Source organism: Belonocnema kinseyi, chromosome 10 (genome assembly GCF_010883055.1).
Source record: "Belonocnema kinseyi isolate 2016_QV_RU_SX_M_011 chromosome 10, B_treatae_v1, whole genome shotgun sequence".
Taxonomy (NCBI): domain Eukaryota; kingdom Metazoa; phylum Arthropoda; class Insecta; order Hymenoptera; family Cynipidae; genus Belonocnema; species Belonocnema kinseyi.
In genome coordinates this window covers 76,108,899-76,119,471 of record NC_046666.1, presented here as the reverse complement: position 1 = coordinate 76,119,471, position 10,573 = coordinate 76,108,899, and positions in this window count along the sequence as shown.

The following is a 10,573-nucleotide window of genomic DNA, read 5'->3' as shown; positions in this document are numbered from 1 at the left end:
TGTTACGAAACTGCGAAAATACTTAAATTCAATCAATGATATATCGATGAAAAAAAAGCTATCTTGAATCTGAAAAATGGATTTCAGAGGGCAAGGGTGCTCTTTTGTGATTCTTTCGCCCGTTTTTGAAAAAAAAATTTATTCAAGATGCTATGTAACCTCAAATATAGCAAAAAACGGTGTTTTTTGCACTTTTAGGTTACAATATCTCGAAAACTGAGGGTGATGGAATTTTTCTGAGGTCGGATTCGGATTCAGCGCAGCAAAAACCTTCGGGTATACTAGGTCTGGTCTCTGGTTCCGGACCTTTGTCAAATTTTGTCGGCCTGTGTTATTTAAATTTTTAATTTTTTAAAATTATTTAAAATTTTATATCTTATTTGGTTATAAATATCCCGATTATTACATTTTACGAAATATTCTCGAAGATATATTAATCTCTTAAATTTTGCACGTATTTGTGGGTTAAGCACATCTTTTCACAGAGTAGCTCTCCACGAGCCCAACTGTGCCGCTCGTAGAACAATGGTATGGATGTGAAAGTGCTAAGCTGAGATGCGCACGACTGTGCACGTTGAAATAGACGTGAAAAGATGCGAATGTACAGATAATGCTCCGGTGAGGACACGGACGCACACAGATTTTTAACTTACTAGAACACCATCAGAAATGGTACACTCCCAAATTAATTATTAATAATTAGCATTGAAGATAACTATAAAATAATAATACCGAAGGTGTTCTCGCGTTGGTGTCGCGGTAGATCTTGAGCTTTCCTCTTATGACTTCGACGGCTATTTTGACGCTAGCACTGCTACTGAATGGGTTTCCCATGCCAGATAGGCTGACAACGAAGAGAAGAGGGACTAAGAAGAACACCAAAACCCATTAATTAAAAACAGAGAGTATATTAAAGATTTTGAAATGCTTGTCGCTTCCCAAAGATTATCGGGGCACCCCTGGAGCCACAGCTGGGGGCCACAGCATACGGGACGGTGGCAGTCGTGATCTGACTAATCAAACAGCTGGCCAGAAAGAACATCTGCGACAAACAGGAAGCAGTGGAACATCAAATGTGCATGCTGAGGATGCTCTGGCTAGCGTTAACTATTTGCAACCAACCACTTCTACAGAAATACCGTGGCAGAGCATCAATTCGGATAAGGTAAAAGACATCAGGTCTAATCGACACATCACAAACGACCAAGCAATAGAGATTAAACAACAGGTTGATTTAACGTGGAAAAACAACGACAGTGAACATCAGTTAGAGGAAGCCGCGTCATACGGTCAAGCAGGCGCTATTGAAGTTCTTCCTCAACCTATTGATGATCCAATACCATAGAGTGGTATTTGCAGAGATTCAGAAACCAAAAAAGGGAGTAAAATAGACATACCATATGAACAGAGATGTTATGCACCTTTATTTTTTGTCAGAGAAATGTGGGCAAAGTGTAAGGAGTGAACATCATAGACTCTTCTTACTTAAATACACAGAGCTAGCCATCAAATTAAATGAGAAGAATATAGCAGATAAAAAACATTCTATATCTGCAAAAAGATTGCTTTTAGCTATTGAAATATCTGTTATAAAAATGAAAGTGATTCCTATTGATAGATTCTCCTTCGAAAATGTGGACAACGAAAACTTAAGTGAAGCTGAAGGCATAGGTTCTAAGGATAATGAACATCATGTGCCGGATCCATTAGAACCACATCCAGATATTAATAACGATGATGTGAGTAGTGAAATCCCAGAAAAACTAAACCACCTTGAAAGGAATCTTGGTCATGCTTTACTAGAGTTAAGATATGTAGAAACAACACTAACGCATTTTCTGCCCAAAATAAACATCACAAATGATCTGCTTGCACTAATACAATACCTAAACAAAAATGTTTTAACTATGTATTTGAACGTAACACAAACTGCGTTAGATGTGCAAACTTTTATATACTGTACAGCTGGGGCAACCGTTAGAACGTTGGGCCGGAAAACTAGGCCTGCAAATGCAGTTTTTGTCCCAGCAAGGGATCGAGATCCACCATGGAAGATCAGGTTGGAAATGGATGTCAGCAAAGTGAGGTGCAAATTGGGTCGATTAACTCAATATAAAAGAGGAAATAGAACCAGAAAGCTGATAAGCCATATTACTAAAATCATCCACCCTCGGTACATCGAGACATTAACACCAGCAATATTGGATGAAATTTTAGACTCTCAACGACAGAGACTTGATGTTCGTACTGCCAGACTGCGTCGGTACAAGAAAAGTAGTGCACGAAGGCAACAAAATCAAAACTTTCAGAAAGATGAAAAAAGGTTCTATCGTGAACTGTGAGTAAAGCCAAATAACCAGCAAGGCACCTAAGTTCCTTAATTGAAAGATATGACTAACTGCTAGTCATGTATTTGGGGAAAAATGAACAGATGCAATTTGGACACTGCGTGGTTCAAACTGGAGAAAACAAGGTCAAGCAATAGCCCTGAAATGCAGCTGATAAACATCACAGCTTTAGATGTTATAGCTGTCTTGAAAAGGGCAAGTAACTGGAAAGCTCCAGGTTCGGACATGCTTTACAACAGATGCCAGGCCTTATGCTGCATGGTACTACGTATATGTTACCTTAAAAACCATACGCTCAAAATTCATCTGAATTTCGACCGATAACCTGTCTTCAAACAATTTATAAATGTATTACAGCTTTCATTGTAGATAAGGTATATTCTCATTTCGACGAGAATGATATTCGTACAGAAGAACAAAAAGGATGTTGTAAAAACTCGCGAGGCTGTAAAGATCTATTCACTATAAGCGCAGCTGCCATGACTTAAGCTCGTAAGCATCAAAGGAACTAACACATGGCATACATTGTCTACAAGCAAGCGTTTCCATCCGTGCCGTGCTACTATTCGCTTGTAGTCTTAAAACTTTACAAAATCTGCCCATGCATTATTGACATTCGAAGTCATGCGATGAGGCTCTGGGGTACAAGAATAACGTATTTTGATCATGGACAACCAAGGATAACTAGATGAATACGCTTTGCGACGGATATATTTCAAAAACTCTTCTTCAGTTTACTATGGTTCTATTCAGCATTGAACCCATTGAGCAAAAAACTAAACAGCGTGTCTCATGGGTTTCTAATTCATGACAATGAGGATAGTCACAAAGTGACAAACCTTCTGTACATGGATGACCTAAAGCTGTACGCTAGTTCAGCCCAGAAACTACAGCAAGTGATTGATGTCACAAAGCAGTTTTCCAATTGCGTATAAATGACGAAGCACGAATGCACCATAGAAATTTAGCGATTGAAAGGGTAGTTTTACCACAACATATAGGAAGTAGGGGCGTTTTAGGTGTCGAGAAACTAGGTGGGTCACAAGTTATACAGTTGCGAGACTATTTTGACAGCAAACGAAATGTTGCACTTCACAGCACAATCTGTAAAGCGGCTCTGGACTTCACGTCCTTAAATTTGTCCTCAGATGGTGCTTGGAATATCAGGGCAAAAACCATAGAGGAATTAGAAAAACAATGGAGGCAGAAAGCTATCCACGGAGAGCACCCCAAAACGTTAGATCAACATAAAGTGGATAGTGGGGCATCCCATGTTTGGCTAAGAAAAGGTGTTCTGTATCCAGAGACATCAGGATTCGTCGTTAAGATATCGGACAAGGTTTTCAGCGCCAGGAATTGTTGCAAACACGTATTACAATTAGCTTTGGTTCACCGGTGTCAATTATGTGGAGATACCAAGGAGTGCATCGAGCGCATTATTGATGGCTGTCGTGTAATGGCTCAGAGAGAATATACGCACCTGACATATCGACCTGACATCAAGTTCCAAAAACAGGTGGAAGAGTGTGGTCGATCGACATTGCTTGTCCACTTAACCGAAATTTACAGTCAACCTATACAACCAAGATCCACAAGTATAGCGAGTTACGGCAAGAAGTAAAGACCATACGGAGGAATGTGAATCGTGCATCTATCAATCCCATTGTGATTTCGGCTACAGCAATGTGTACGCAAGATGCACTGAACATCTTGAAAATTTAGGAGTCAGTAGGGTATTGACAGCAGCTCAGAGGGTGGTTTTAATAAAAACCTGTCTCATTGTATCTCTAACGCTCGCGGTCGCTCGTAATCGTATACCTACAACATCAGCGCAGGAGGTTTCAAACATCGTATTGGATTGACTTATACCTTCTTAATCTCATCAGTCCCTTACTTAGTCCTTGGCTATTATGTATAACAGAATTCATCCTAGTAAAAGTTTTTAATAATAATATAATAATAATATAATAAATAATATAAATAAGTAATAAAAGAATAAAAATAAATGATATAAGTGGTTCAGTTGGTTCAACGCTCGGACTTCACCTCAGAGGTCCAGGGTTTGATCTCTGAGCCGGTACCTGTGGAAATTTTCCTATGTACCTTTACCGAAGTTCGGGTGGTTCGGAACCCACCGTAAGTTGTAAGATCCCCATCGCATACTTGACTGCAACCCTGTCCGTCAAAATTTTGAATTCAGTGTACAATATGAATTCATAAATTGTAGATAATTAATATAAAAAGAATTATATTTATCCGTTTTTAACTAATTTTAAGTTCGTACAAGCATTCTGGAAGAATCTTTAATGAGTTTCTAAAGTATTTCGAAATTGAAAATTTTACGCCCGCTCGAAGTAATTCATAAAGAAACTCAAATGAATAAATCATGAACTCTCGGCGAATACTTTTCTAACTATATTTTCATGATAAACGAATTAAGAAAAAATTAATGTCAATTTCTTTAAGTATTTAATCAAGTATTCCAAAATTATTGAAATGAAACTTTGTAACAAAATTATCAAAGTATTTCTATTTCAATCTTTTGACATTCTATATGAGAATTTGTATTATTTATTTGAAACTCCTAAGCAACGCTCTAAAAATTGACTTTTAATACGTTACGATCAAGCGAGTTAAATATCATATAATATTAAAATAATTAAGCACAAAAATATTTTCAGAAGTAGAGTATTATTTCAAACAGGTAAAAAATGAAAAAGTGGCATGATGTTTTTCATTGTAGATTTTTAATGATCCGCTAAATTTGCATCGGTTATTAAATTGTGCGGTGTTATATCCATTCTATTTAATTTTACTGTACTTGCGTCAGCGAAATATTGAAAACGAGACGCAGATAACTTTTGTCCCTCATGTTGATTAAGAGTCCTCTGCATACGGCCGATTTTCGTGCAAAAACTTTGCTCTATTTCTTGATCTTTTGTAATGGATGCTTTGACGTCACATTTCCAAGGTGGAAAAACTTTATGAAATCAATATTTTCGCATTTTCATTAAAAATGAAATTTCTATCGAGAAAATGTTTTACACTGAATTGTTTTATAAAAATGAAACAGAGTGTCAAGTAAATAAACAAGCAAGAGTATGAAATTTGAAGTTTTCGAGGTATTTACGAAAGTACTTTGGTGTTTTTTGGGTGGCATTTAAGGAATTTCAGGAGAATTTAAACAAGTTTAAGTATTTTACAGTATTTATAAAATCTAAATAATGTTCTTGAATTCTTTAAAGTCTGTTGAATCTCTTGAAATCTTCGGAAATTTATCGAAATCCTTTAAAATCGATAAAATGTCCTAAAATATATATTGATTTCTCTAGAATCTTTTAAAATATCTTGAAATATTTTTGAATTAATTTTAAATCTTGTTTAATCACATAAAATATTTAATAATAATTGGAAATATATCTAAAATCTTAGTAAATATATTATTATCAGCTTAGCAAAATTTTGTATAGAATGGTTATAATAAATTTGCAGACGGCCCTGCACAGCTGTAAGTTATATTTCAGATTTTTGTTTTCATACTTCAAGCTAGGTTAGCCGCGAGGCTTTAGGTGTTAGGAATGCAAAACATATAGGGTTCGAACCCGCAACAAATAAAAATTTGCATAGCGTACGATAATAAATAGTGTAGTGATTGTGCAATAGATAATAATTGTGCACTTGAAAATTTGAACAAATATTAAAGTATAAAGTAATAATATAATAATACGAAAGATTAATTTTTGTTGTTGCGAAAAATTGTTTTCGAGATTATGTATTCAATTTCATTACGTACCATATTCTTTTATTGGTGACATGAAGCAATGAATGAATTGGAAAAAAATTCTTCACGGATAGGCTAGAACTTGAAAGATTATTCATTTTGAATAAATCGTGAAACCAGAAATTATAGTTTCTTTATATCGTACAGTTCTTGATGTGTTCGTTCGAATTCTTTTTCAATTCCTTACAAATTAATTTCAACGGTCATACTACGATTATAGCATGAATTGAGAAAGAATTCGGTATGAATAAAAACTGAATCTTTCTACAAATTCGTGTTCGTAAATTTGAATGAGTTTTTCATTAATAAAGAATTCGGTTTGAAGTATGGGGTAAAAAACCCGGCTTTGTCCAATATGTCGGGACACACTGCTCTTATCAGATCACTTGATTCCATTATAAAAATGCGTCCGTGACTGATGATATATACCGGGAAGGCCCCGTGTAAAATAATCAAATATAAATCTAACTCTACACCAAAAAATGCCTTCGAAATGTTCGGCAGTAATCATCTTAAGCCTGTGACAACGTTTAAATAATAATAATAATAATAATAATAATAATAAGCCTCGGTGGTTTAGTTAGTTAGATGCTCGGACTTCACGTCAGAGGTCCGGGGTTCGATCCCTGAGCCTATGCACCTTTACCGAGGTTCTGGTGGTTCGAAACCCACCTTAAGTTGTATGTCCTCTCCCATCATGTACTTGAATGCAACCCAGTCCGTTAATGAGGGGGTGCAGACCAGGCTTACTCCAATATATCGGGGCATACTGCTCTCATTAGATCACTTGATTGCATTATAAAATGCGTTCGTGACTAATGATATACCGGGATAGCCCCGTGCAAAAACTATTCCAAAAATATAAAAATTCAATTCTAACCAAAAATGCCTTCGACATGTTGGGTATTAACTATATTAAGGGCCGATTCCACCAAATGTGATTAAATTTTAATCATTGATTATGTCAGTTTAATCAGCAGATTGCTGATTAATTGAGAACAGAGGATACGATTAGCTAATCATGGATTTGATCACAGCTGGTGGAATCGGCCCTAAGCCTGTAATAACATTTTTAATTTTCAAATAATAAGTTCTTAAATTTTATCCTTTTTCATTTATGTTTTAACTTCACACTTTCGTAATAGAGACACACCAATTCCTCTTTCATTGTAATATCGCACTTGTTGCTCTCCCACGGTAGTTCGGTCGAGGTGATTGGCTGAAAATAGCTAACGCTAGCCAAATCATCCTCAGCAGGCACAGTTGATGTTCCACTGCTTACCGTTTATCGCAGATGTTCTTGCTTGCCAGCTGTTTCTTCTTCTTTTGTGTTCTTTTTCTTAGCACTAGGTTTGCTGGCTTGTCCAGGTTTCCGCATTGGACATGCCGAGCTGATAACAGCGAGACCTATCTCGCCATAGCAAGAAGTTTATAATGTTCTAGACATTCAAATATGTATTTTCGTATGTGATTTCACAACTTACGGGATTTATGTGTCGTAAAGCGTGAAAGATTCAAAGCATGAGCTGTGTAAGTAGAGAAAAGCAAAAAGGAACAAAGCAATATTATAGAATATCAGTTTAAATTAGTAATTCACTGTCTCTAAGAAATTTAACAATTAGATTACAAGCATAACTATTAAGTTCATAAAAAAAGCTCTCCACACAGAAGGGAGAAAATTTTTTAATTTTAGTCAAGGTCATGTGATAAGTGGGTCACGTGACCAGATTCCTCCCTTACCCCCAATTTTTTTATTTCCTAACTTATTTTAACATGAAGTGCCACATCGAGTTGAAAATTTGGGATAATAAATCAGAAGCACTAAAAAATATGGGTCTAGTCCTAAATTTTTATAATTATGAAAAAAGTTTTTATTGTAAATAAATTTGTTTTTCTTCTTTCATAATTATTAAAATTTAGAACGAGACCCACCTTTCTTAGTGCTTCCGATTTATTATCTCAAACTTTCAACTCGATTTGGCGCTTCGTGTGAAAATAAGTTAGGAAATAAAAAAAGTGTCGGTAAGGTAGCAATCTAGTCACGTGACATACTCGTCACATAGCCTTAAGGATATTTCGAGTTTCTTCCTTTGTTCATGAAAGCGGGGATAGGTCCATAAAACATTACTAATATCTTCGTCAGGATGTCCATAAGGATATTCGTATGACTCTACAACATTTTTGCTAGCTAAACTACTAGCAAGAGCATAATGATTGCTTCTAAGACTAGTGATATTGATAATATCACTTCTTTTTTCGGATTTTGATTAAAAAACCAAGGTTTTGGAAAGGTTAAAAAGCAGTTTTGAAAATAATAAAGGCCCACTCGTCTGCGTGAAATATCTCTAAGTCAGTATCAAGTGATTCCGATTCCTGTGTGTTGAGTTACTTCATTCTTAGAACCATCTGTGTAAAAAATCATTGCATCTTTTAGATTTTTTCTAATATATTGATTAAAGTCCAGGTTTGGAGAAGCAGTGTTCATCAAGATTTCACCCGAATGTAGGTTTATGTTAGGGGTATCGAATTCAAAAGAGAGATCTAAAAACTAGTTGATAGGTGTATGTGAATACATAATTTTGGAGTCAAATTAATTTAAATAAATATAGGCATTTAGTAAGAGGAAGGTATTTCTATAAATGTAATCATTATTTTTAGCTGTGGTTGATTCTAACCTATGAAGGGATTTCAGTAATGGATAGCCTTCCACTAAGATGACTTTTAAGAGCAATTTTGTAGTTAGGAGTTGTAAGCGGCGAAGTAAGGGAGGTTCCTTTAGTTCGGCATACATGCTTGGGATAGGGGTGGTTATATGATAGTCAAGTATTATTCTTAGAATTAGATTCCGTAGTTTACATATCTTATCATATGATTTGCAGCTATAAATTCTTAACGCTTGGCATCCATATTCAAGAAAGCTTCTAATTAAAGAGTGGTATAGCATACGCAAGGATTTGGGATTAGAGCCAACCAAGTCCTACTAAGAAATTTAATAATATTAGTGACTTTGTTGATTCTGTCTATTAAGTATGTAAAGTGAGGTATCGAAGATAGCTGGCAGTCAAAAAGCAGTTCTGGAAAGCTCACTTCATAAGAAATTAAAATTCCATTATTGTCTAAGGTTACATGGGAATCCCTTGGTGTGCAATTCTTGCTGGTATTAAAAATAACTAACTCAGTCTTTTCAACTGAGATATTGAGGATTCTCAATATTTTTAAATTTTGTAGTGAGTTCAGGCCTAATTTAAAGATATGGATGCATTCTTGAACGTTGCGTGATGAGTAAAATATCTCAATGTCATCATCAAATTGTAGAATTTTACATAAGGGGTGGATATTTTTATGAATATTGATTGTGTAGATGTTATATAAGGTTGGAATTGAGACACATCCTTGGGGGAGACCTCTGGGAAATTTTATGGGCCTAAATTTGAGTTGTCAATTTTAAAGAACACGTTCCTTCCTGTAGTTCAGATTTTAAAGAATTTGCAGATTTTCAAAGGAAATCCATTTCCTGCAAGTCATTAATTAGAATATTAGAAACCACTATATCATAAGCCGTCTCTACGTCGAGAAACAATCCTGATATTTAGGAGTATTTTGCGAAGGAGGTATGAATTTCTATGGATGCGATGGCAAGACTGTCACTGCAAGATGGATTCTTTCTAAATCCAAACTGAGAGTTATGGATTAGCATTTGGTGTTCAAGTTACTCCAAGATTCGGAAAAGGAACCTTCATTCAGGATTAAATTGTAGACTATTAGAAGTTGACTGAGAATATTATTAGGAGGATTTTATATAGCTTCATAGTTAATTTTATTCAGGCCGGGAGAGGATTTGGTTTTAGAGTTTTTACAGTGTGATTTATTTCTTCAACTCTAAATGGTACAGAAGGATGGTGTGAAGTTATGTTGAGGACGTAAGGGGATCCGGAATTAAGAAGGGGAGAAATAGGAGGTAGATCATTTGGGAGTGCACTGAATTGTGGGATTTTTCTATGAAATCCTTCATTTTTGTTACGGATTCTGTTTTGGCAGTGGAAGAGATGGGTGAAGGAGGAATTAATAATCTATGTCTGAAGCCTCGAATTTTGTTTTAAACATGAAAAATCTCAGAGGGAGGGCTTTTTTCTATTTTTGGGTCTGCTTTATCAATTAAGTCAAAGAGGATATAATCGGTTTCGAGTGCTAAACAAGGATTTGGAGCAAGGTGAAGGTATGGGTAATCGAATTGTAGACCTATTAAGATTCCCAAGGAATTAAGGAATCCAACAAACATTTTTTAGGTTTTATTTATGGGAGAAAAACTACAAAAAAGCAAGAAATTCCAACAGTAGTGGAGATCTGGAAATGGTCACTGCCATTTTGTCTTTTTCAACCTACCAGTCAATCAGGGGATAATAAATTATAATAGTGAAGAATCATTTATCTTCAGAAAAATACT